The 26843-nt window shown below is 45.9% G+C and overlaps 7 non-coding genes and 13 pseudogenes across 7 annotated transcripts; all 20 read left to right on the plus strand.

Annotated features, from left to right (window-relative positions):
- Positions 1-6045: 6045 nt before the first annotated feature.
- On the plus strand, positions 6046-6164 carry LOC135599465 (5S ribosomal RNA; annotated as a pseudogene).
- Positions 6165-6514: 350 nt separating this feature from the next.
- On the plus strand, positions 6515-6633 carry LOC135601118 (5S ribosomal RNA). Its single transcript, XR_010483422.1, has one exon. It is a non-coding gene; the product is annotated as a 5S ribosomal RNA (ribosomal RNA).
- Positions 6634-6982: 349 nt separating this feature from the next.
- Positions 6983-7101, plus strand: LOC135601690 (5S ribosomal RNA; annotated as a pseudogene).
- Positions 7102-7451: 350 nt separating this feature from the next.
- On the plus strand, positions 7452-7570 carry LOC135604368 (5S ribosomal RNA; annotated as a pseudogene).
- Positions 7571-7920: 350 nt separating this feature from the next.
- LOC135601709 (5S ribosomal RNA) lies at positions 7921-8039 on the plus strand (annotated as a pseudogene).
- A 350-nt stretch (positions 8040-8389) lies between these two features.
- Positions 8390-8508, plus strand: LOC135599638 (5S ribosomal RNA). Its single transcript, XR_010481985.1, has one exon. It is a non-coding gene; the product is annotated as a 5S ribosomal RNA (ribosomal RNA).
- Positions 8509-14267: 5759 nt separating this feature from the next.
- LOC135601640 (5S ribosomal RNA) lies at positions 14268-14386 on the plus strand (annotated as a pseudogene).
- Positions 14387-15205: 819 nt separating this feature from the next.
- On the plus strand, positions 15206-15324 carry LOC135602267 (5S ribosomal RNA; annotated as a pseudogene).
- A 350-nt stretch (positions 15325-15674) lies between these two features.
- On the plus strand, positions 15675-15793 carry LOC135602249 (5S ribosomal RNA; annotated as a pseudogene).
- A 349-nt stretch (positions 15794-16142) lies between these two features.
- Positions 16143-16261, plus strand: LOC135603209 (5S ribosomal RNA; annotated as a pseudogene).
- Positions 16262-16611: 350 nt separating this feature from the next.
- LOC135602799 (5S ribosomal RNA) lies at positions 16612-16730 on the plus strand (annotated as a pseudogene).
- A 350-nt stretch (positions 16731-17080) lies between these two features.
- On the plus strand, positions 17081-17199 carry LOC135601635 (5S ribosomal RNA; annotated as a pseudogene).
- A 350-nt stretch (positions 17200-17549) lies between these two features.
- On the plus strand, positions 17550-17668 carry LOC135604095 (5S ribosomal RNA; annotated as a pseudogene).
- A 349-nt stretch (positions 17669-18017) lies between these two features.
- LOC135602512 (5S ribosomal RNA) lies at positions 18018-18136 on the plus strand (annotated as a pseudogene).
- A 350-nt stretch (positions 18137-18486) lies between these two features.
- Positions 18487-18605, plus strand: LOC135600752 (5S ribosomal RNA). Its single transcript, XR_010483065.1, has one exon. It is a non-coding gene; the product is annotated as a 5S ribosomal RNA (ribosomal RNA).
- Positions 18606-18955: 350 nt separating this feature from the next.
- LOC135600253 (5S ribosomal RNA) lies at positions 18956-19074 on the plus strand. The gene has a single exon (XR_010482579.1). It is a non-coding gene; the product is annotated as a 5S ribosomal RNA (ribosomal RNA).
- A 350-nt stretch (positions 19075-19424) lies between these two features.
- On the plus strand, positions 19425-19543 carry LOC135603214 (5S ribosomal RNA; annotated as a pseudogene).
- Positions 19544-25681: 6138 nt separating this feature from the next.
- LOC135601313 (5S ribosomal RNA) lies at positions 25682-25800 on the plus strand. Its single transcript, XR_010483608.1, has one exon. It is a non-coding gene; the product is annotated as a 5S ribosomal RNA (ribosomal RNA).
- A 231-nt stretch (positions 25801-26031) lies between these two features.
- On the plus strand, positions 26032-26150 carry LOC135600475 (5S ribosomal RNA). Its single transcript, XR_010482796.1, has one exon. It is a non-coding gene; the product is annotated as a 5S ribosomal RNA (ribosomal RNA).
- A 350-nt stretch (positions 26151-26500) lies between these two features.
- On the plus strand, positions 26501-26619 carry LOC135600229 (5S ribosomal RNA). The gene has a single exon (XR_010482555.1). It is a non-coding gene; the product is annotated as a 5S ribosomal RNA (ribosomal RNA).
- Positions 26620-26843: the final 224 nt, after the last annotated feature.

Below are 26843 nucleotides of genomic sequence, written 5' to 3' on the forward strand. Positions count from 1 at the left end.
GGAGTTTAAACAAACTCCCTCTATCAATATGCCATATTGATAGAAACTCTTAGATTCAAAAATCTAAGCAACATGTCATCATAAACGGAGTTAACCTTAACTCCCAGAGTTTAAACAAACTCCCCCTATCAATATGCCATATTGATAGAACCTTGAATTCAAACCGAATTCAAGTCATTGCAATATTCATCATGAATACTTGCAACACGTTATCATGAACATATGCATAAACTTATGCATCACATGTCATGTCATCAACATACTTTTATCAACATACTTCTCCCCCTTTGTCATCAACAAAAAGGAGAAGTATCACAATCAAGTGTTTGTGATATTGGTTCAACTCATTGCATGAAAAACATATTATCAAGTTTTATCATCATGCAGTTTTGAAGCCAGAAAATTTAGCAAATGTTACATCATGCTTAGAATATTCAGGCTATCAAGTTTTAGATATGCAAGTTTTACAGCATACAAGATAGCACTTTTAGAACATGCAAGCTAGCAATTTAGAGATGTTCAAGAAAGCAAATCTTGCTTCTTGAGATATGCAAATTTGTCAAGTTTTGCTAGATGTGCAAGTTAGCATTTTTGCCTCTTGAGATAGGCAAGATAGCACTTTTGCAATTTTTTTGTTTGGCAAGCTTGTGATGTTCAAGATAACAAGCTCTTTCTTCTCTTTTGAGAAGTGTCATTTTTGCTTTCTTTGCAAAGTGCAAGCTAGCAAAATGCCAAACTAGCAAGAGATGATGTTTTACATGAGGCAAGCAAACAATTTGGCAAGTGTTACATTTGCATCTTCTCTTTAGATGTGCAAGAAAATAAACAAGTTTTTGCATTTTCTTGACATTTCAAGCTAGCAATTATCGGTGATGTTCAAGATAGCAATTTCTTCTCCTTTATAATTTTTGCCTTTTTCTTGAATTGTGCTAGCAATCTATCTCCCCCTTTGTCATTGTCAAAAAGAAGGGAAAAACCCTTTACATCAATTTCTAAATCATGACAAAGGTAAGTAATCATTCTTATTTGTGCATCATTATAGTTTCAATGCACAAATTCATTAACATTACATTTCATTTTTTTGATACCGAAAAATCAATCATCATCATGAGCATATCAAACATGATATTCAAGTATTCATGATATATCATTTTGGCAACATGATCATAGATATTCAAACGATGGTATCTAAATGTCAGAATTCATTACATCCTTATTATGCATGATCATTAACTCCTCATTTGTATTTCATGCATTATTTCATTTCATCTCATGAGGAATATCAAGAAGAATTATTGGATGATGAGATAAATATTTTATGAATACACGGAATTGTATAAAAATCATATAATAAGTGTTTCATGTATTCATATTATCACATGAAGCATATTATCATTTTTGAGATTCGTAACATGAATAACGTTATTACTATTTTATCAAAATCAAATTCGAGATTCACACAATATCATGAAATCATTAATCTCGATAAGATGGGAAAAGCATTTTCTTTTTAAGTGATCATAAAAAACTCATCCATAATTCAAGTGATTTACAAGATATTATAAATGAATTTATCACTTGTATTTCATCAAAATAGAGAACTCTAGAGATAGAAAATGATTGAAGCATTTAACATGATTGAAGCATGATTCATATTTAAAGTGTATCTTATGTCGTAAATACGAATCAAGCATTTGTAAAATCTGAAATCATCCTCAAAATTACATTCAATAAATTCATATATGACAAGCATAGATTTATTGAAAAATCAATAAGATAGAGGATTATATTTCAAGTGTTTATCAATTGTAGCATTTCATCACATGGTAAGATATCAATGCGTAAAATTACGATACAAGTTCTTGATATCTTAACGCATGATGCAAACATGGCATAATGCAAATTTGGCAATCATAGCATCAATTCATATAAATATGGCAATCATATCAATTCATATATTTCTCCCCTTTTTTAAGCGTTTCATCTTAAGTGATTGATTTCATGTTAGCATGCCTTTTCATTTATGTCAAATAAAGACATGCATCAACGTTTAGGATCATAAAATGAATTTCATCATAAAACCATCAATCACAAAAATCATCATGTATAACTTTAAAATCTCATGCATAAAATCATCAAATCATAGTATCAAAACTTTAATATTTTCATTGCAACATTAAGCAAGGTTTCATTGAACTTAATTTTGAATGATTCTTATAAATGCCTAAAACTTCTTTAGCTTTAATTTATATGATTGACTTTATAATAACATGCTCAAATCTTTATTCTTATGTCAAAACCATACATCATCTCTAACAATGAAAGACAAAGAAAAATATCAAAAGCCATGTATCGTCATTGAAAAGCAATATGAAAATCATCAAAATATACATTCTTGCTTTTCAAGCACATAAATAAGATTAATCTCACAAGGTGTACAATCATTAGATTTCTATCTTGCATTAACATAAGACATGCAGTTTTCATTATCATTTTCAAAATTACAAGCATGATCATATTTTTGCATTTTCATTATTAAATTATTAAAAATATAATTTTCAAGAAAATTTAAAGAAAAAGAAAATTGCATCATGAAAAGCATCATGTAATTTCGAAGTAAATTAAAGGCATTTTGATTACCTCAGCGTCGAAAGGCGTAAAGGCGTAGTTTGCCACCTCGCCTTTGTTGATTTTCTCCTCGTCTTCGGAGGAGCTCGATTCATCCCAATTTTTATTCTTCTTCTTGCGTTCAAAGCAAGTAGTTCCGTTTTTTTTATTTTTTAATTTTTGTTTCATTTGTAGTTTAAGTTCACCATCACTTGAGCTTATGCTCGAGTGGTCTTCAAATGTTCTATGTCCCAAATCCTTCCTGTTCTTTGGAAGGTGGTTCTCAAGTTCTTCACGTGCATTGCACGTCATTTCATATGTGATCAATGAACCAATTAGTTCTTCAAGTGGAAATTGGTTCAAGTTTTTCGATTCTTGAATAGCAGTTACTTTTGAATCCCAAGTTTTAGAAAGTGAGCGCAAAACTTTGTTAACGAGTTCAAAATCCGAAAAGCTTTTACCAAGTGATTTTCAACCATTGACGACATCCGTAAAACGGGTGTACATGTCAACAACGGTTTCGCTTGGTTTCATATGAAAAAGCTCGAAATCATGCAGTAAAATATTAACTTTCGAGTCTTTGACTCTACTAGTTCCCTCGTGCGTGATTTCAAGAGCACGCCAAATATCGAAAGCCGTTTCGCACAAAGAAACCCGATTGAACTCATTTTTGTCCAAAGCGCAAAATAAGGCATTCATAGCCTTTGCGTTTAAAGAAAAATACTTCTTCTCTAAATCCGACCATTCGTTCATCGGTTTAGAGGGAAGTTGAAAACCGTTTTCAACAATATTCCATAAATCCAGATTTAGAGAAATCAAGAAAACTCTCATTCGAGTTTTCCAATAAGTGTAGTCCAATCCGTTAAAGAATGGTGGACGAAAGACTGAAAAGCCCTCTTGAAGAGCCATTTCTCTCGGGTGTAAATCCGAAATGAGAAATACCCCGCTCTAATACCAATTGTTATGATCGAGAGCACTAAGACGGGGGGGGGTGAATTAGTGCAGCGGATATTTTTCAGCGATTAAAACCAAAAGCTGCGTTCGTTCGATAAAGACTATTTTGATGCAAAAGCCGATTCTAAGATTACTTATGATTAAGTGCAGTTTACGTTTAAACACAGTTAGCGTCTAAACGCAGTTTGCGTCTAAATGCAGATTGCGTCTAAACTCAGATTGCGTCTAAGCACAGTTTGCGTCTTAGCGCAGTTTGCGTCTTAGCGCAGATTGCGTCTAAGCGCAGATTGCGTCTAAACGCAGATTGCGTCTAACCGCAGATTGCGTCTAAACACAGTTTGCATCTAGAAGCAGTTTAAGCAGAAGTATAAAGACAATGTGCTGCTGTTGTACAGCTCAAAAAGTAATCTGCAAAAAATAGATTTACGTCTAAACGCAGATTTACGTCTAGACGCAGATTTACGTCTAAACGCAGATTTACGTCTTAAACGCATATTTGCGTCTGAACTTTGAAACTCGTTTGTATACTCGCAGAAGGCAGTATGCAGTTGAAATCAAGACATAAACGTGAACTGAGATCTGATGATTGTGCGAGGAAAGCCGATTTACGTCTAAATGCAGTTTTACGTCTAAATGTTGAAACTCGTTCGTAAAATTGCAGAGGACAGTTTGCAGTTATCACTAGGATCAAAATGTAAGTGTAAACTGCAAAGAAACTCGTTCGTAAAAGCACGGAAGACAGTTCTGCAGAATCAAACGTAAACGTAAACTGTAATGTACGAAAATACGAATTTACGTCTGAATGCAGATTCGGAAGAACAACACTTAGAACTTGTTCGTGAAAGCGCAGAGAGCAGTAGTAATGAAGGAGGTTTGCAGTAATGATAAAGTGCTAAAAAATAAACGCAAACCAGAGATTTAGAGTGGTTCGGTCAGCCTTGACCTACTCCACTTTTGGCTTCCTCCACCGATGAGGTCGCCGACGTCAACTAGGAGCCTTCCTTCAATAGGCGAAGGCCAACTACCCTCTTACAGATTCACTCCTTTTGACGGGCTCAGGAGACAACCCTTACAGATGTTTTCTCTCCTCACTTTACAACACAAACTTGAAGAACAGAAGGAGGAGGAAAACTAGCAGTTTTGAGCTCTAAGAACCACTGAAAAGATCAAGATTTCGGCTTAGGTCTATATATTTTCAGTGCTGAATGGGTTGGGAATTTATAGGCCCCAACCCAATTCAAATTTGGAGCTCAAAACAATCAAATCCCGGAATTCTAGGATCAGGCGGTTGCACCTCTTGACTGGAGAGGTTGCACCGCCTGGCAGAGCTCGAAGACCGAGCTCAGGCGGTGCCACCTCTCTGCCAGGGAGGTTGCACCGCCCAGTCTTGCTCGAAGACTGAGCTCAGGAGGTGCCACCTCTCTGCCAGGGAGGTTGCACCGCCCAGTCTTGCTCGAAGACTGAGCTCAGGCGGTGCCACCTCTCTGCCAGGGAGGTTGCACCGCCCAGTCTTGCTCGAAGACTGAGCTCAGGCGGTACCACCTCCCGGCTGGAGAGGTTGCACCGCCCAGTCTCGCTGGGAAGCCTAGCCCAGGCGGTGCCACCTCCTGGCCTGGGCGGTTGCACCTCCTGGTGCAATCAGGGTCCGAATGGTTCATTCCATTCGGCCCAATTTCAATCTTTCAGGGGCCCAATTGCCCCAAGATTAAGCCAATGGGATCACCTCCCATTTTCCAACTTAATCAATGTGCTAACTACGATTAAATCTAAGACAACTTCTGCAGCTTTGCTTCGGTGCGTCAATCGCTCCTTCCGGTGAGTTTCCGGCGAACTTCCGTCGATCATCCGATGAACCCTCGGTGATGCTCCTGCGGACTTCCGGCAAACTCCTGGACTTTGCGACGATCCATTTGGCAAGTTCCGACGAGCTTCGCTTGGCAAGCTTCTGGACTTCTCGGATCTGTTCTCGCAGAACCTCCGACGACCGTCCGAACTTCCGTCGAACTCTCGAACTCCCAATGTGATCATGAACTTGACTCCAGCGCAACTCCTGCTGCTTGTCTTTCTTTCATCGTAGTTAATCCTGCACACACAAAAACAAAAACTTCGATCGAGACAATTAATCCTAAGCAATCAATCAAGTTGTCCGGCATGTCATTGGTCCCTCGACGCTTCGTCCGATTCTTCGGCGCATCGTCCTTTCCAGCAGCCTATTGCCCAATCGGCCAGTTGACTCCGCAACTCCGATATCCTTGGCACAATACCCACTCTTCTTGGCCCGATGCCCGAGTCCACAGCCCGAAGCCTTCTGTCGATACGTCGACCGATCCACCGGCCCGACGTCCAATCTTCTGACATGTTCTTCCGGCACAACATGATGTTCCTGCTTTAATTGTCTCATCCTGATCGAAGCACCCTGCGTCACTCAAAACGCATATTAAATCATAAACATATATTAAGTAGTTTCATCATCAAAATACGAGATTCAACAATAATGGCAGCACTAAATCACCGGATCCCATCAAAACACCGAAGTTAAGCGTGCTTGGGCCAGAGTAGTACTACGATTGGTGACCCCTTCGGAAGTCCTCGTGTTGTACTCCTTTTTCCATCCCGGGATACGAAACATCTCCCGTAGAGCTCTGAGACGTTTGTTTTGGGGCTGAAAATTTGCTTTGACCGCTACGCAGTCAGTATCGAGGGGCTCAAAGAGAGCTTTCTGGATTGGTGTCGCAATAGCGATTCCGAGATCGTTCTAGAAAGTGTCGATGGTTTCGGCACGCGCTTGCCGTGATCGATACGCAGTCGTCAGGCTAGGGCTCGGAGAGAGCTTGCAATAGGGAATTCGTGAACGTTCGAGAAAGCGCCGACGGTTTCGTGACGGGCAAGAGGCTCCGGACGTTGATGCGCCGACCGCGACGTGCACATAGGCGAGGGACGAAGCTCACGAAACGGGTGCGATAATGGCAGCACTAAATCACCGGATCCCATCAAAACACCGAAGTTAAGCGTGCTTGGGCCAGAGTAGTACTAGGATGGGTGACCCCCTGGGAAGTCCTCGTGTTGCACTCCTTTTTGCATCCCGGGATACGAAACATCTCCCGTAGAGCTTCGAGATGATTGTTTGGGGCTGGAAATTTGCTTTGACCGCTACGCAGTCAGTATCGAGGGGCTCGGAGAGAGCTTTCCGGATTGGGGTCGCAATAGCGATTCCGAGATCGTTCTAGAAAGTGCCGATGGTTTCGGCACGTGCTTGCCGTGACCAATACGCAGTCGTCGGGCTAGGGCTCGGAGAGAGCTTGCAATAGGGATTTCGTGAACGTTCGAGAAAGCGACGACGGTTTCGTGACGGGCAAGAGGCTCCGGACGTTGATGCGCCGACCGCGACGTGCACATAGGCGAGGGACGAAGCTCGCGAAACGGGTGCGATAATGCTAGCACTAAATCACCGGATCCCATCAAAACATCGAAGTTAAGCGTGCTTGGGCCAGAGTAGTACTACGATGGGTGACCCCCTGGGAAGTCCTCGTGTTGCACTCCTTTTTGCATCCCGGGATACGAAACATCTCCCGTAGAGCTCCGAGATGATTGTTTTGGGGCTCGAAAATTGCCGTGACCGCTACGCTGTCAGTATCGAGGGGCTCGGAGAGAGCTTTACGGATTGGGGTCGCAATAGCGATTCCGAGATCGTTCTAGAAAGTGCCGATGGTTTCGGCACGCGCTTGCCGTGACCGATACGCAATCGTCGGGCTAGGGCACGGAGAGAGCTTGCAATAGGGATTTCGTGAACGTTCGATAAAGTGCCGACGGCTTCGTGACGGGCAAGAGGCTCCGGACATTGACACGCCGACCGCGACGTGCACATAGGCGAGGGACGAAGCACGCGAAACAGGTGCAATAATGACAGCACTAAATCACCGGATCCCATCAAAATACCGAAGTTAAGTGTGCTTGGGCCAAAGTAGTACTACGATGGGTGACCCCTTGGGAAGTCCTCGTGTTGCACTCCTTTTTGCATCCCGGGATACGAAACATCTCCCGTAGAGCTCCGAGACGATTGTTTTGGGGCTGGAAATTTGCTGTGATCGCTACGCAGTCAGTATCGAGGGGCTCGGAGAGAGCTTTCCGGACTAGGGTCGCAATAGCGATTCCGAGATCGTTCTATAAAGTGCCAATGGTTTCGGCACGCGCTTGCCGTGACCGATACACAGTCGTCGGGCTAGGGCTCGGAGAGAGCTTGCAATAGGGATTTCGTGAACGTTCGAGAAAGCGCCGACGGTTTCGTGACGGGCAAGAGGCTCCGGACGTTGATACGCCGACCGCGACGTGCACATAGGCGAGGGACGAAGCACGCGAAACGAGTGCGATAATGGCAGCACTAAATCATCGGATCCCATCAAAACTCCGAAGTTAAGCCTGCTTGGGCCAGAGTAGTACTAGGATGGGTGACCCCCTGGGAAGTCCTCGTGTTGCACTCCTTTTTGCATCCCGGGATTCGAAACATCTCCCGTAGAGCTCCGAGACGATTGTTTTGGGGCTGGAAATTTGCTGTGACCGCTACGCAATCAGTATCGAGGGGCTCGGAGAGAGCTTTACGGATTGGGGTCGCAATAGCGATTCCGAGATCGTTCTATAAAGTGCCGATGGTTTCGGCACGCGCTTGCCGTGACCGATACGCAGTCGTCGGGCTAGGGCTCGGAGAGAGCTTGCAATAGGGATTTCGTGAACGTTCGAGAAAGCGCCGACGGTTTCATGACGGGCAAGAGGCTCCGGACGTTGATACGCCGACCGCGACGTGCACAGAGCCGAGGGACGAAGCACGCGAAACGGGTGCGATAATGCCAGCACTAAATCACCGGATCCCATCAAAACTCCGAAGTTAAGCGTGCTTGGGCCAGAGTAGTACTACGATGGTTGACCCCCTGGGAAGTCCTCGTGTTGCACTCCTTTTTGCATCCCGGGATACGAAACATCTCCCGTAGAGCTCCGAGACGATTGTTTTGGGGCTGGAAATTTTCTGTGACCGCTACGCAGTCAGTATCGAGGGGCTCGGAGAGAGCTTTTTGGATTGGGGTCGCAATAGCGATTCCTAGATCGTTCTAGAAAGTGCCGATAGTTTCGGCACGCGCTTGCCGTGACCGATACGCAGTCGTCAGGCTAGGGCTCGGAGAGAGCTTGCAATACGGATTTCGTGAACGTTCGAGAAAGCGACGATTGTTTCGTGACGGGCAAGATGTTAGGACTCTAGCTTGGAGAGTCCTAATTGAGAGGGACATTCATGTAAAACTGTTAGGACTCTAGCTAGGAGAGTCCTAATTGAGAGGGACATTCTGTTAGGACTCTAGCTAGGAGAGTCCTAATTGAGAGGGGCATTCATGTAGGAGGTTTTTTCTTATAGAAGAATTAGGAGTTGTAAGGGAATAGGAGTCTTGAGTAGGAGTCCTATTAGGAGTTGGTTAGAAGTAAGAGTCTTAAGTAGGAGTCCTATTAGGAGTTAGGGTTTAGAAGCCCTATAAATAGCCATGTATTCCTCCTCTTTTCTCAAGAAATAGATGAATCTTTTCTGCAGCCTTTGAGCAGCAACTTGGAGGGAGGAACCCCTATAGAGTTCCAAGGAGGCCGATCCCCTAAAGAGATCAACCCCAAGTTTAGAATCTGCAAGGGTTCTAACACCTGGTATCAGAGCAGCGTTCTTGGCGTCTCGCTGCCCTTCCACAGCCATCCATCAACCCTCTACAACCATCCAAAGCAATTCCCACAATTGCTTAAAAGATCGTCACCGAATTCCGTCATCATCTCCACCACCACGGATCATCCTTTGATCTCCCCGTGAATTGCAACAGGTTCTGGTTTCCTACCTTACTGCTGCTGCAATTTAGTTATCCTTATTCGAAAATCCAAAAAAAAAAAAAAAAAAATCGTTCCTATATTGCTGCATAAACTTTTCGTCACAAATTTTTCATCTCTACGACGAAAGATACATTGCAGAATTCCAACCGCATAGCACCATCTGTTTGATCTTGCTACTGTGCTTTTTCTATCCAAATTTCTACGAAATTTTTATGACATCTTTGACACTTCTTAACAGTGGATTTCCCTTTGGTTTCATCAAAAAATTCTCAATATAAACTACTGATCTTTTATGTCCAATCTGCTGCACTTGAATTGCAGAATTCAAGCCGCATAGCACCATCTGTTTGATCTTGCTACTGTGCTTTTTCTATCCAATTTTCTACGAAATTTTTATGACATCTTTGACACTTCCTAACAGTAGATTTCCCTTTGGTTTCATCGAAAAATTCTCAATATAAACTACTGATCTTTTATGTCTAATCTGCTGCACTTGAAAATCTATGTTGCAGAAAATTTCAACTGCATATCATTGCCTTAATCCATCTATTTGCAATCTTTTTTGAATGAAATTTCTTATACACTTCATAGATCATCTTGGCTTCCATCTAAGATTGATCTATTAAGAAATTCATCTCTAAAACTGATTTTTGTGTTGCTATAAATTTTCATCGTAAACTGCTGAAATTTTTCGACGAGAATTCTGCTATCACAACTTGCACCAATTTCCTTGCTGTTATACTGCTGAAATTTTCTTGATTAAATTAGTCATCCTTGCTGTCATATAAACTGTGATTTTGCTATCAATTCCCTCTTCAATTCTCTCAAGTTTTTGGTGGAAATTATGTCGAGAAACCGCTGTTTCTTCGACGACAATTCTGCTCTTACAAGACAGCACATACTTGCTGCAACTTCCACTGATTTCTCTCAAACCTTTGCTGCCATCTACCACAGATCCAAAACTTTCATCCACAGCCCTAAAACTCCACCAAACCACACCCTCAAACTGCACCCAAAACAGCCACAAAACAAGCCTAAATCGTAGCCTACATCCACCGATCCACCAACCTTTTCGACCATCACTTCTCTCAACCTATACATGCCTTTAACCTGACAACAAAAGAGAGATCTTAACATCATAGATTTGGAGGCATATACTATGGCATCTAAGGAGGCAATCGATGCTAAATTCGAAGCCTTGGAGGCGCGAATGGAGGATAAGATTCGGATGCTCTTTACCGAACTCAGATTGGGCCGACCACTAAGCCCGAAGAAATCACATCAACGAGAGAGCTTTGCCCAATCACACCAACCCCAAAGATATGACTTCCAAGAGAGGGGAAGCTCTATGACCAACCCCAACTATCCATGCATGAGAGTGGACTTCCCTAGATGGGAAGAAGGAGACCCGATTGGTTGGATTTCGCACGCGGAGCGATATTTTCGGTACCACAAAACCGCGGATGTATCTATGGTGAAAATTGCAGCTATACATCTTGAAGGGGATGCTATTCAGTGGTTTGACTGGTTTGAACATACTTATGGAGTCCTTTCATGGCGACAATTCAAAGAAGAACTGCTGATTCGCTTCAGACCAACCGATTACGAGAATATTGACGAACAACTAGCAAAGATCCGACAAACCTCCACCATTCAGGAGTACCAAACCAGGTTTGAAAGGTTATCTAATCAAAATCATGATTGGTCTCAAAAACAGCTATTGAGGACCTTCATTGAGGGCTTGAAGCCGGAGATCCGAGGAGAAGTTAAAGCGCGACAACCGTACACGCTTATGGCAGCCATCTCTTTCGCACGACATCAAGAGGAGCAATTGAACCATGAAGCTCGGAGGACTAGGGTCACTCCTCAACCAGTAATATTGAAGCCCTCAGCCCCCCCTACTGTCGACCAAGTCCCTGCACCAAAGAGGTTAACAGGAGAAGAGCTTCGGGAGCGATATGCGAAGGGGTTATGTTGGCATTGTGACGAGCCGTGGAGCCGTGAGCATCGCTGTAGTAAAGGAGGACTTCTTATGATTGAACCGATAGAAGAAGAGGTCATTGAACATCCAAAAGAGAGCTTTGAATATGAAGAAGAAGATTCAGAAGAAGAGCCAAAACCGACCGAAGTTACGGTACATACACTAGCTAGCTACTCAAACCCACAAACGATGAAAACTGGAGGCCTTCTCAAACAACAACCAATCACTGTTCTCATCGACACGGGCAGTACTACTAACTTCCTAAATAGTAAGCTTGCTGTTCGGATATCATTACCTATCGAGAATCGCTGCAGGTTTGATGTTAAGGTCACCGACGGACGGATTTTGAATTGTGATCATAGGCGCTTGCAGGAGAAACTATTGCTGCAGGACCAAGAGATAATTGCAGATTTCTTCCTTCTCCCTCTTAACAATCATGAGGCCATGCTCAGAATTAAATGGTTGACGACATTATGTGATATTTCCTGGAATTTTATGAAACTAATTATGAAATTTTACAGTAAGGAGAAACAGGTGACATTGCACGGGAAACGTGGGGGCGACAAAACAACGATTTGCACACAACAAATGGAGAATGTTTTGCATAAAGCATGCAGCGGCTTTTTGGTACAACTTGAGCAGCAAACTAAGGGAGAGCCAACAGAATTTGAAGATCCAAATCTACTTCCTTTGCTTGCTGAATTTTCAAATATATTTGACGAACCGCGCAACCTACCTCTTACCTGTCGGCATGATCATTGTATAATGATTCTTCCAGGCAAATCTTCAGCAAATGCTCAGCCATATCAGTATCCACATCTCCAGAAGGATGAAATAGAAAGGATTATAAAAGAGATGCTCGAAACAGGAGTTATTCGGCCAAGTTGCAACCTCTACTCTTCGCCGGTGCTACTTGTACGCAAGAAGGACGGAACAAGGCGAATATGTGTTGATTACCGAGCTCTCAATGGCATAATCATCAAGGACAAATACTTTATTCCAATAGTAGATGAATTGCTAGATGAAAGGGAGCACAAATCTTTATAAAGCTGGACCTTTGATCCGGGTATCATCAAATACGAGCATGCGAAGAAGACATACGAAAAACCACCTTTTGAACACACAACAACCACGAATTTTTTCTTTCTGCAACAAAAGGTGGAATATCTTGGGCATATCATATCAGAGGAAGGTGTGGCAGTGGACCCCTTCAAAATTGGAGCAATGCAAAACTGGCCGACCTCGAGAAACATAAAATTGCTACATGGCTTTCTGGGTTTAATAGGCTACTACCGCAAGTTCGTGAAAAACTATGGAAAGATCAGTACACCACTTACTTCCTTACTAGAAAAAGATGTCTTCCAATGGTTGGACAGAGCCTCCGCTCTCTTTGACAAACTTAAGGCAGCCATGACGATGACGCCGGTGCTAACACTACCAGATTTCAACCGACCCTTCATTATTGAGGCCGACACATCTGGAGTCAGAATTGGAGTCATTCTCATGCAAGATGGTCGACCACTCGCATACACTAGCAAGGCATTATCTCCCTCCTATCAAAATAAGTCAACATATGATAAGGAGATGCTCGCCATTGTGCGCGCAGCAACGAGGTGGAGATTGTACTTGATCAGGCGATACTTTCAAATCAAGACCGACCATAAAAGCCTAAAATATCTCTTGGAGCAGAAGATATCTTCCCCCAAGCAGCAAAAATGGGTAACAAAACTTCTTGGATTTGATTATGAAATAACTTACAAAATGTGGAAAGAGAATGTTGTTGCTGATGCGCTTTCGCAACTACCTGAGCAAGCTGAATTTTCGATCGTTTTACTTCCAACCAGCGACTTTCTTAAGGATATTAAGATGGAATGGCAGGAAGATTCAGAGACTAGTAAAATTATAAAAAAATTGGAGGAAGCACCAAGCCCCATGGCTCATTACAATTGGGACTCAAAAGAATTACACTATAAGGGACGTATTGTGCTTACGATAAATTCTACTTGCATCTTCACGAGCAGATTTTGGACAAAGTTATTCCATATGCAGGGTACTAAATTGAAAAGGAGTATGGCATATCACCCAAAAACCGATGGCCAGACGGAAGTTTTAAATAGGTGCTTGAAGACAGCCCAAAGCTACCCACCAAATATGACTACCGAAAGAGAACTCCAGACCCTGCCAAGTGCCATTGTTGATCGACGGATCATGACTCGACGACGACGACCCACTAATGAAGTGCTAATACAGTGGGCGAACCTACCAATAGAAGATGCCACTTGGGAGAACTATGATGACTTGAAGATCAAATTCCCAGAATTCACGAATCATCAGCCTCGAGGACAAGGCTGATTTGAAGAGGGCGGGTCTGTTAGGACTCTAGCTTGGAGAGTCCTAATTGAGAGGGACATTCATGTAAAACTATTAGGACTCTAGCTAGGAGAGTCCTAATTGAGAGGGACATTCTGTTAGGACTCTAGCTAGGAGAGTCCTAATTGAGAGGGGCATTCATGTAGGAGGTTTTTTCTTATAGAAGAATTAGGAGTTGTAAGGGAATAGGAGTCTTGAGTAGGAGTCCTATTAGGAGTTGGTTAGAAGTAAGAGTCTTAAGTAGGAGTCCTATTAGGAGTTAGGGTTTAGAAGCCCTATAAATAGCCATGTATTCCTCCTCTTTTCTCAAGCAATAGATGAATCTTTTCTGCAGCCTTTGAGCAGCAACTTGGAGGGAGGAACCCCTATAGAGTTCCAAGGAGGCCGATCCCCTAAAGAGATCAACCCCAAGTTTAGAATCTGCAAGGGTTCTAACACAAGAGGCTCCGGACGTTGATGCGCCAACCGCGACGTGCACATAGGCGAGGGACGAAGCTCGCGAAACGGGTGCGATAATGGCAGCACTAAATCACCGGATCCCATCAAAACACCGAAGTTAAGTGTGCTTGGGCCAGAGTAGTACTAGGATGGGTGACCCCCTGGGAAGTCCTCGTGTTGCACTCCTTTTTGCATCTCGGGATACGAAACATCTCCCGTAGAGCTCCGAGACGATTGGTTTGGGGCTGGAAATTTGCTGTGACTGCTACGCAGTTAGTATCGAGGGGCTCGGAGAGAGCTTTACGGATTGGGGTCGCAATAGCGATTCCGAGATCGTTCTAGAAAGTGCCAATGGTTTCGGCACGCGCTTGCCGTGACCGATACGCAGTCGTCGGGTTAGGGCTCGGAGAGAGCTTGCAAAAGGGATTTCGTGAACGTTCGAGAAAGCGTCGACGGTTTCGTGACGGGCAAGAGGCTCCGGACGTTGATGCGCCGACCGCGACGTGCACATAGGCGAGGGACGAAGCTCGCGAAACAGGTGCGATAATGGCAGCACTAAATCATCGGATCCCATGAAAACACCGAAGTTAAGCTTGCTTGGGCCAGAGTATTACTACGATTGGTGACCCCTTGGGAAGTCCTCGTGTTGCACTCCTTTTAGCATCCCGGGATACGAAACATCTCCCGTAGAGCTCCGAGACGTTTGTTTTGGGGCAGGAAATTTGCTTTGCCCGCTACGCAGTCAGTATCGAGGGGCTCGGAGAGAGCTTTCCGGATTGGGGTCGCAATAGCGATTCCGAGATCGTTCTAGAAAGTGCCGATAGTTTCGGCACGCGCTTGCCGTGACCGATACGCAGTCGTCGGGCTAGGGCTCGGAGAGAGCTTGCAATAGGGATTTCGTGAACGTTCGAGAAAGCACCGACGGTTTCGTGACGGGCAAGAGGCTCCGGACGTTGATACGCCGACCGCGACGTACACATAGGCGAGGGACGAAGCACGCGAAACGGGTGCGATAATGCCAGCACTAAATCATCGGATCCCATCAAAACTCCGAAGTTAAGCGTGCTTAGGACAGAGTAGTACTAGGATGGGCGACCCCCTGGGAAGTCCTCGTGTTGCACTCCTTTTTGCATCCCGGGATACGAAACATCTCCCGTAGAGCTCCGAGATGATTGTTTTGCGGCTCGAAATTTGCCGTGACCGCTACGCTGTCAGTATCGAGGGGCTCGGAGAGAGCTTTCCGGATTGGGGTCGCAATAGCGATTCCGAGATCGTTCTAGAAAGTGCCGATGGTTTCGTCACGCCCTTGCCGTGACCGATACGCAGTCGTCAGGCTAGGGCTCGGTGAGAGCTTGCAATAGGGATTTCGTGAACGTTCGAGAAAGCGCCGACGGTTTCATGACGGGCAAGAGGCTCCGGACGTTGATACGCCGACCGCGACGTGCACATAGGCGAAGGACGAAGCATGCGAAACGGGTGCGATAATGCCAGCACTAAATCACTGGATCCCATCAAAACACCGAAGTTAAACGTGCTTGGGCCAGAGTAGTACTACGATGGGTGACCCCTTGGGAAGTCCTCGTCTTGCACTCCTTTTTGCATCCCGGGATACGAAACATCTCCCGTAGAGCTCCGAGATGATTGTTTTGGGGCTCGAAATTTGCCGTGACCACTACGCTGTCAGTATCGAGGGGCTCGGAGAGAGCTTTCGGATTGGGGTCGCAATAGCGATTCCAAGATCGTTCTAGAAAGTGCTGATGGTTTCGGCACGCGCTTGTCATGACCGATACGCAGTCGTCGGGCTAGGGCTCGGAGAGAGCTTGCAATAGGGATTTCGTGAACGTTCGAGAAAGCGCCAACGGTTTCGTGACGGGCAAGAGGCTCCGGACGTTGATATGCCGACCGCGACGTGGACATAGGCGAGGGACGAAGCACGCGAAACGGGTGCGATAATGCCAGCACTAAATCACCGAATCCCATCAAAACACCGAAGATAAGCATGCTTGGGCCAGAGTAGTACTACGATGGGTGACCCCTTGGGAAGTCCACGTGTTGCACTACTTTTTGCATCCCGGGATACGAAACATCTCCCGTAGAGCTCCGAGACGATAGTTTTGGGGCTCGAAATTTGCTGTGACCGCTACGCAGTCAGTATCGAGGGGCTCGGAGAGAGCTTTCCGGACTGGGGTCGCAATAGCGATTCCGAGATCGTTCTATAAAGTGCCGATGGTTTCGGCACGTAATTGCCGTGACCGATACGCAGTCGTCGGGCTAGGGCTCGGAGAGAGCTTGCAATAGGGATTTCGTGAACGTTCGAAAAAGCGCCGACGGTTTCGTGGCGGGCAAGAGGCTCCGGACGTTGATACGCCGACCGCGACTTGCACATAGGCGAGGGACGAAGCACGCGAAACGGGTGCAATAATGCCAGCACTAAATCACCGGATCCCATCAAAACACCGAAGTTACGCGTGCTTGGGCCAGAGTAGTACTACGATAGGTGACCCCTTGGGAAGTCCTCGTGTTGCACTCCTTTTTGCATCCCGGGATACGAAACATCTCCCGTAGAGCTCCGAGACGATTGTTTTGGGGCTGGAAATTTGCTGTGACCGCTACGCTGTCAGTATCGAGGGGCTCGGAGAGAGCTTTCCGGACTGGGGTCGCAATAGCGATTCCGAGATCGTTCTATAAAGTGCCGATGGTTTCGGCACGCGCTTGCCGTGACCGATACACAGTCGTCGGGCTAGGGCTCGGAGAGAGCTTGCAATAGGGATTTCGTGAACGTTCGAGAAAGCGCCGACGGTTTCATGACGGGCAAGAGGCTCCGGACGTTGATACGCCGACCGCGACGTGCACATAGGCGAGGGACGAAGCACGCGAAACGGGTGCGATAATGCCAGCACTAAATCACCGGATCCCATTAAAACTCCGAAGTTAAGCATGCTTGGGCCAGAGTAGTACTACAATGGGTGACCGCTTGGGAAGTCCTCGTTTTGCATTCCTTTTTGCATCCCGGGAAACGAAACATCTCCCGTAGAGCTCCGAGATGATTGTTTTGGGGCTCGAAAATTGCCGTGACCGCTACGCTGTCAGTATCGAGGGGCTCGGAGAGAGCTTTACGGATTGGGGTCGCAATAGCGATTCCGAGATCGTTTTAGAAAGTGCCGATGGTTTCGGCTCGCGCTTGCCGTGACCGATACGCAGTCGTCGGGCTAGGGCTCGGAGAGAGCTTGCAATAGGGATTTCGTGAACGTTCGAGAAAGCGCCGACGGTTTCGTGACGGGGAAGAGGCTCCGGACGTTGATACGCCGACCGCGACGTGCACATAGGCGAGGGACGAAGCACGCGAAACGGGTGCGATAATGCCAGCACTAAATCATCGGATTCCATCAAAACACCGATGTTAAGTGTGCTTGGGCCAGAGTAGTACTACGATGGGTGACCCCTTGGCAAGTCCTCGTTTTGCACTCCTTTTTAAATCCCGGGATACGAAACATCTCCCGTAGAGCTCCGAGACGATTGTTTTGGGGCTGGAAATTTGCTGTGATCGCTACGCAGTCAGTATCGAGGGGCTCGGAGAGAGTTTCCTGACTGGGGTCGCAATAGCGATTCCGAGATCGTTCTTTAAAGTGTCGATGGTTTCGACATGCGCTTGCCGTGACCGATACGCAGTCGTCGGGCTAGGGCTCGGAGAGAGCTTGCAATAGGGATTTCGTGAACGTTCGAGAAAGCGCCGACGGTTTCGTGGCGGGCAAGAGGCTCCGGACGTTGATACACCGACCGCGACGTGCACATAGGCGAGGGACGAAGCACGCGAAACGGGTGCGATAATGCCAGCACTAAATCACCGGATCCCATCAAAACACCGAAGTTAAGTGTGCTTGGGCCAGAGTAATACTACGATGGGTTACCCCTTGGGAAGCCCTCGTGTTGCACTCCTTTTTGCATCCCGGGATACGAAACATCTCCCGTAGAGTTCCGAGATGATTGTTTTGGGGCTGGAAATTTGCTGTGATCGCTACGCAGTCAGTATCGAGGGGCTCGGAAAGAGCTTTCCGAACTGGGGTCGCAATAGCGATTCCGAGATCGTTCTATAAAGTGCCGATGGTTTCGGCACGTGCTTGCCGTGACCGATACGCAGTCGTCGGGCTAGGGCTCGGAGAGAGTTTGCAATAGGGATTTCGTGAACGTTCGAGAAAGCGCCGACGGTTTCGTGACAGGCAAGAGGCTCCGGACGTTGATACGCCGACCGCGACGTGCACATAGGTGAGGGACGAAGCACGCGAAACGGGTGCGATAATGCCAGCACTAAATCACCGGATCCCATCAAAACTCCGAAGTTAAGCGTGCTTGGGCCAGAGTAGTACTAGGATGGGTGACCCCGTGGGAAGTCCTCCTGTTGCACTTCTTTTTGCATCCCGGTATTCGAAACATCTCCAGTAGAGCTCCGAGACGATTGTTTTGGGGCTGGAAATTTGCTGTGACCGCTACGCAGTCAGTATCGAGGGGCTCGGAGAGAGCTTTCCGGACTGGGGTCGCAATAGCGATTCCGAGATCGTTCTATAAAGTGCCGATGGTTTCGGCACGTGCTTGCCGTGACCGATACGCAGTCGTCGGGCTAGGGCTCGGAGAGAGCTTGCAATAGGGATTTCGTGAACGTTCGAGAAAGCGACGACGGTTTCGTGACGGGCAAGAGGCTCCGGACGTTGATACGCCGACCGCGACGTGCACATAGGCGAGGGACGAAGCACGCGAAACGGGTGCGATAATGCCAGCACTAAATCACCGGATCCCATCAAAACTCCAAAGTTAAGCGTGCTTGGGCCAGAGTAGTACTACGATGGGTGACCCCCTGGGAAGTCCTCGTGTTGCTCTCCTTTTTGCATCCCCGGATACGAAACATCTCCCGTAGAGCTCTGAGATGATTGTTTTGGGGCTCGAAAATTGCCGTGACCGCTACGCTGTCAGTATCGAGTGGCTCGGAGAGAGCTTTACAGATTGGGGTCGCAATAGCGATTCCGAGATCGTTCTAGAAAGTGCCGATGGTGTCGGCACTCGCTTGCCGTGACCGATACGCAGTCGTCGGGCTAGGGCTTGGAGAGAGCTTGCAATAGGGATTTCGTGAACGTTCGAGAAAGCGCCGACGGTTTCGTGATGGGGAAGAGGCTCCGAACGTTGATACGCCGACCGCGACGTGCACATAGGCGAGGGACGAAGCACGCGAAACGGGTGCGATAATGCCAGCACTAAATCACCGTATTCCATCAAAACACCGAAGTTAAGTGTGCTTGGGCCAGAGTAGTACTACGATGGGTGACCCCTTGGGAAGTCCTCGTTTTGCACTTCTTTTTAAATCCCGGGATACGAAACATCTCCCGTAGAGCTCCGAGACGATTGTTTTGGGGCTGGAAATTTGATGTGATCGCTACGCAGTCAGTATCGAGGGGCTCGGAGAGAGCTTTCCTGACTGGGGTCGCAATAGCGATTCCGAGATCGTTCTTTAAAGTGCCGATGGTTTCGACACGCGCTTGCCGTGACCGATACGCAGTCGTCGGGCTAGGGCTCGGAGAGAGCTTGCAATAGGGATTTCGTGAACGTTCGAGAAAGCGCCGACGGTTTTGTGACGGGCAAGAGGCTCCGGACGTTGATACGCCGACCGCGACGTGCACATAGGCGAGGGATGAAGCACGCGAAACGGGTGCGATAATGCCAGCACTAAATCACCGGATCCCATCAAAACACCGAAGTTAAGTGTGCTTGGGCCAGAGCAGTACTACGATGGGTTACCCCTTGGGAAGTGTTAGAACCCTTGCAGATTCTAAACTTGGGGTTGATCTCTTTAGGGGATCGGCCTCCTTGGAACTCTATAGGGGTTCCTCCCTCCAAGTTGCTACTCAAAGGCTGCAGAAAAGATTCATCTATTGCTTATGAAAAGAGAAGGAATACATGGCTATTTATAGGGCTTCTAAACCCTAACTCCTAATAGGACTCCTACTTAAGACTCTTACTTCTAACCAACTCCTAATAGGACTCCTACTCAAGACTCCTATTCCTTTACAACTCCTAATTCTTCTCTAAGAAAAAACCTCCTACATGAATGCCCCTCACAATTAGGACTCTCCTAGCTAGAGTCCTAACATTTTTACATGAATGTCCCTCTCAATTAGGACTCTCCAAGCTAGAGTCCTAACAGACCCGCCCTCTTCAAATCAGCCTTGTCCTCGAGGCTGATGATTCATGAATTCTGGGAATTTGATCTTCAAGTCGTCATAGTTCTCCCAAGTGGCATCTTCTTTTGGTAGGTTCGCCCACTGTATTAGCACTTCATTAGTGGGTCGTCGTCGTCGAGTCACGATCCGTCGATTAATAATGGCACTTGGCTGGGTCTGGAGTTCTCTTTGGGTAGTCATATTTGGTGGGTGGCTTGGGGCTGTCTCCAAGCACCTGTTTAAAACTTCCGGTTGGCTGTTGGTTTGTGGGTGATATGTCGTACTCCTTTTCAATTTAGTACCCTGCATATAGAATAACTTTGTCCAAAATCTTCTATTGAAGATGCAAGTAGAATTTGTCACAAGCACAATGCGTCCCTTATATTGTAATTCTTTTGAGTCCCAATTGTAATGAGCCATGGGGCTTGGTGCTTCCTCCAATTTTTTTATAATCTTACTAGTATCTGAATCTTCTTGCCATTCCATCTTAATATCCTCAAGGAAGTCGCTGGTCGGAAGTGAAACGGTCGAAACTTCAACTTGCTCGGGTAGCTGCGAAAGCGCATCTGCAAGAACATTCTCTTTCCCCTTTTTGTAAGTTATTTCAAAATCAAATCCAAGAAGTTTTGTTACCCATTTTTGCTGCTCGGGGGAAGATATCTTCTGTTCCAAGAGATATTTTAGGCTTTTATGGTCGGTCTTGATTTGAAAGTATCGCCTGATCAAGTACAATCTCCACCTCGTTGCTGCGCGCACAATGGCGAGCATCTCCTTATCATATGTTGACATATTTTGATCGGAGGGAGATAATGTCTTGCTCGTGTATGCGAGTGGTCGACCATCTTGCATGAGAATGGCTCCAATTCTGACTCCAGATGTGTCGGCCTCAATAATGAAGGGTCGGTTGAAATATGGTAGTGTTAGCACCGGCGTCGTCGTCATGGCTGCCTTAAGTTTGTCGAAGGCAGCGGAGGCTCTGTCCAACCATTGGAAGACATTTTTTTCTAGTAAGGAAGTAAGTGGTGCACTGATCTTTCCATAGTTTTTCATGAACTTGCGGTAGTAGCCTGTTAAACCCAGAAAGCCATGTAGCAATTTTATGTTTCTCGAGGTCGGCCAGTTTTGCATTGCTCCAATTTTGAAGGGGTCCACTGCCACACCTTCCTCTGATATGATATGCCCAAGATATTCCACCTTTTGTTGAAGAAAGCAAAAATTTGTGGTTGTTGTGTGTTCAAAAGGTGGTTTTCCGTATGTCTTCTTTGCATGCTCGTATTTGATGATACCCGGATCAAAGGTCCAGCTTTGTAAAGATTTGTGCTCCCTTTCATCTAGCAATTCATCTACTATTGGAATAAAGTATTTGTCCTTGATGATTATGCCATTGAGAGCTCGGTAATCAACACATATTCGCCTTGTTCCGTCCTTCTTGCATACAAGTAGCACCGGCGAAGAGTAGAGGTTGGAACTTGGCCGAATAACTCCTGTTTCGAGCATCTCTTTTATAATCCTTTCTATTTCATCCTTCTGGAGATGTGGATACTGATATGGCTGAGCATTTGCTGAAGATTTGCCTGGAAGAATCATTATACAATGATCATGCCGACAGGTAAGAGGTAGGTTGCGCGGTTCGTCAAATATATTTGAAAATTCAGCAAGCAAAGGAAGTAGATTTGGATCTTCAAATTCTGTTAGCTCTCCCTTAGTTTGCTGCTCAAGTTGTACCAAAAAGCCGCTGCATGCTTTATGCAAAACATTCTCCATTTGTTGTGTGCAAATCGTTGTTATGTCGCCCCCACGTTTCCCGTGCAATGTCACCTGTTTCTCCTTACTGTAAAATTTCATAATTAGTTTCATAAAATTCCAGGAAATATCACCTAACGTCGTCAACCATTTAATTCTGAGCATGGCCTCATGATTGTTAAGAGGGAGAGGGAAGAAATCTGTAATTATCTCTTGGTCCTGCAGCAATAGTTTCTCCTGTAAGCGCCTATGATCACAATTCAAAATCCGTCCGTCGGTGACCTTAACATCAAACCTGCAGCGATTCTCGATAGGTAATGATATCCGAACAGCAAGCTTACTATTTAGGAAGTTAGTAGTACTGCCCGTGTCGATGAGAACAGTGATTGGTTGTTGTTTGAGAAGGCCTCCAATTTTCATCGTTTGCGGGTTTGAGTAGCTAGCTAGTGTATGTACCGTAACTTTGGTCGGTTGTGGCTCTTCTTCTGCATCTTCTTCTTCATATTCAAAGCTCTCTTTTGGATGTTCAATGACCTCTTCTTCTATCGGTTCAATCATAAGAAGTCCTCCTTTACTGCAGCGATGCTCACGGCTCCACGGCTCGTCACAATGCCAACATAACCCCTTCGCATATCGCTCCCGAAGCTCTTCTCCTGTTAACCTCTTTGGTGCAGGGACTTGGTCAACAGTAGGGGGGGGTGAGGGCTTCAATATTACTGGTTGAGGAGTGACCCTAGTCCTCCGAGCTTCATGGTTCAATTGCTCCTCTTGATGTCGTGCGAAAGAGATGGCTGCCATAAGCGTATACGGTTGTCGCGCTTTAACTTCTCCTCGGATCTCCGGCTTCAAGCCCTCAATGAAGGTCCTCAATAGCTGTTTTTGAGACCAATCATGATTTTGATTAGATAACCTTTCAAACCTGGTTTGGTACTCCTGAATGGTGGAGGTTTGTCGGATCTTTGCTAGTTGTTCGTCAATATTCTCGTAATTGGTTGGTCTGAAGCGAATCAGCAGTTCTTCTTTGAATTGTCGCCATGAAAGGACTCCATAAGTATGTTCAAACCAGTCAAACCATTGAATAGCATCCCCTTCAAGATGTATAGCTGCAATTTTCACCATAGATACATCCGCGGTTTTGTGGTACCGAAAATATCGCTCCGCGTGCGAAATCCAACCAATCGGGTCTCCTTCTTCCCATCTAGGGAAGTCCACTCTCATGCATGGATAGTTGGGGTTGGTCATAGAGCTTCCCCTCTCTTGGAAGTCATATCTTTGGGGTTGGTGTGATTGGGCAAAGCTCTCTCCTTGATGTGATTTCTTCGGGCTTAGTGGTCGGCCCAATCTGAGTTCGGTAAAGAGCATCCGAATCTTATCCTCCATTCGCGCCTCCAAGGCTTCGAATTTAGCATTGATTACCTCCTTAGATGCCATAATATATGCCTCCAAATCTATGATGTTAAGATCTCTCTTTTGTTGTTAGGTTAAAGGCATGTATAGGTTGAGAGAAGTGATGGTCAAAAGGGTTGGTGGATTGGTGGATGTAGGCTACGATTTAGGCTTGTTTTGTGGCAGTTTTGGGTGCAGTTTGAGGGTGTGGTTTAGTAGAGTTTTAGGGCTGTGGTTGAAAGTTTTGGATCTGTGGTAGATGGTAGCAAAGGTTTGACAGAAATCTGTGGAAGTTGCAGCAAGTATGTGCTGTCTTGTAAGAGTAGAATTATCGTCGAAGAAACAACGGTTTCTCGACGTAATTTCCACCAAAAACTTGAGAGAATTGAGGAGGGAATTGATAGCAAAATCACAGTTTATATGACAGCAAGGATATCTAATTTAATGAAGAAAATTTCGGCAGTATAACGGCAAGGAAATTGGTGCAAGTTGCAATTGCAGAATTATCGTCGAAAAATTTCAGCGGGTTACGATGAAAATTTGCAGCAACATAAAATCGTTTTTAGAGATGAATTTCTTAATAGATCAATCTTAGATGGATGCCAAGATGATCTATGAAGTGTATAAGAAATTTCATTCAAAAAAGATTGCAAATAGATGGGTTAAGGCAACGATATGCAGCTGGAATTTTCTGCAGCATAGATTTTCAAGTGCAGCAGATTGGACATAAAAGATCAGTAGTTTATATTGAGAATTTTTCGATGAAACCAAAGGGAAATCTACTGTTAGGAAATGTCAAAGATGTCATAAAAATTTCGTAGAAATTTGGATAGAAAAAGCACAGTAGCAAGATCAAACAGATGGTGCTATGCGGCTTGAATTCTGCAATTCAAGTGCAGCAGATTGGACATAAAAGATTAGTAGTTTATATTGAGAATTTTTTGATGAAACCAAAGGGAAATCCACTGTTAAGAAGTGTCAAAGATGTCATAAAAATTTCGTAGAAATTTGGAAAGAAAAAGCACAGTAGCAAGATCAAACAGATGGTGCTATGCGGCTGGAATTCTGCAATGTATCTTTCGTCGTAGAGATGAAAACTTTGTGACGAAAAGTTTATTCAGCAATATAGGAACGATTTTTTTTTTTTTTTTTTGGATTTTTGAATAAGGATAACTAAATTGCAGTAGCAGTAAGGTAGGAAACCAGAACCTGTTGCAATTCACGGGGAGATCAAAGGATGATCCGTGGTGGTGGAGATGATGGCGGAATTCGGTGACGATCTTTTAAGCAATTGTGGGAATTGCTTTGGATGGTTGTGGAGGGTTGATGGATGGCTGTGAAAGGGCAGCGAGACGCCAAGAACGCTGCTCTGATACCAGGTGATAGAACCCTTGCAGATTCTAAACTTGGGGTTGATCTCTTTAGGGGATCGGCCTCCTTGGAACTCTATAGGGGTTCCTCCCTCCAAGTTGCTACTCAAAGGCTGCAGAAAAGATTCATCTATTGCTTATGAAAAGAGAAGGAATACATGGCTATTTATAGGGCTTCTAAACCCTAACTCCTAATAGGACTCCTACTTAAGACTCTTACTTCTAACCAACTCCTAATAGGACTCCTACTCAAGACTCCTATTCCTTTACAACTCCTAATTCTTCTCTAAGAAAAAACCTCCTACATGAATGCCCCTCACAATTAGGACTCTCCTAGCTAGAGTCCTAACATTTTTACATGAATGTCCCTCTCAATTAGGACTCTCCAAGCTAGAGTCCTAACAGGAAGCCCTCGTATTGCACTCCTTTTTGCATCCCGGGATACAAAACATCTCCCGTAGAGCTCCGAGACGATTGTTTTGGGGCTGGAAATTTGCTGTGATCGCTACGCAGTCAGTATCGAGGGGCTCGGAGAGAGCTTTCCGGACTGGGGTTGCAATAGCGATTCCGAGATCGTTCTATAAAGTGCCGATGGTTTCGGCACGTGCTTGCCGTGACCGATACGCAGTCGTCGGGCTAGGGCTCGGAGAGAGCTTGCAATAGGGATTTCGTGAATGTTCGAGAAAGCGCCGACGGTTTCGTGACGGGCAAGAGGCTCCGGACGTTGATACGCCGACCGCGACGTGCACATAGGCGAGGGACGAAGCACGCGAAACGGGTGCGATAATGCCAGCACTAAATCACCGGATCCCATCAAAACTCCGAAGTTAAGCGTGCTTGGGCCAGAGTAGTACTACGATGGGTGACCCCCTGGGAAGTCCTCGTGTTGCACTCCTTTTTGCATCCCCGGATACGAAACATCTCCCGTAGAGCTCTGAGATGATTGTTTTGGGGCTCGAAAATTGCCGTGACCGCTACGCTGTCAGTATCGAGGGGCTCGGAGAGAGCTTTACGGATTGGGGTCGCAATAGCGATTCCGAGATCGTTCTAGAAAGTGCCGATGGTGTCGGCACTCGCTTGCCGTGACCGATATGCAGTCGTCGGGCTAGGACGAAGCACGCGAAACGGGTGCGATAATGCCAGCACTAAATCACCGGATCCCATCAAAACACCGAAGTTAAGCGTGCTTGGGCCAGAGTAGTACTAGGATGGGTGACCCCCTAGGAAGTCCTCGTGTTGCACTCCTTTTTTAATCCCGAGATTCGAAACATCTCCCGTAGAGCTCCGAGATGATTGTTTTGGGGCTGGAAATTTGCTATGACCGCTACGCAGTCAGTATCGAGGGGCTCGGAGAGAGCTTTCCGGATTGGGGTCGCAATAGCGATTCCGAGATCGGTCTAGAAAGTGCCGATGGTTTCAGCACGCGCTTGCCGTGACCGATACGCAGTCGTCGGGCTAGGGCTCGGAGAGAGCTTGCAATAGGGATTTCGTGAACGTTCGAGAAAGCGACGACGGTTTCGTGACGGGCAAGAGGCTCCGAACGTTGATACGCCGACCGCGACGTGCACATAGGCGAGGGACGAAGCACGCGAAACGGGTGCGATAATGCCAGCACTAAATCACCGGATCCCATCAAAACTCCGAAGTTAAGCGTGCTTGGGCCAGAGTAGTACAAGGATGGTTGACCCCCTGGGAAGTCCTCGTGTTGCACTCCTTTTTACATCCCGGGATTCGAAACATCTCCCGTAGAGCTCCGAGACGATTGTTTTGGGGCTGGAAATTTGCTGTGACCGCTACGCTGTCAGTATCGAGGGGCTCGAAGAGAGCTTTCCGGATTGGGGTCGCAATAGCGATTCCGAGATCGTTCTAGAAAGTGCCGATGATTTCGGCACGCGCTTGCCGTGACCGATACGGAGTCGTCGGGCTAGGGCTCGGAGA

Source organism: Musa acuminata, chromosome BXJ2-1 (assembly GCF_036884655.1).
Source record: "Musa acuminata AAA Group cultivar baxijiao chromosome BXJ2-1, Cavendish_Baxijiao_AAA, whole genome shotgun sequence".
Lineage (NCBI taxonomy): Eukaryota > Viridiplantae > Streptophyta > Magnoliopsida > Zingiberales > Musaceae > Musa > Musa acuminata.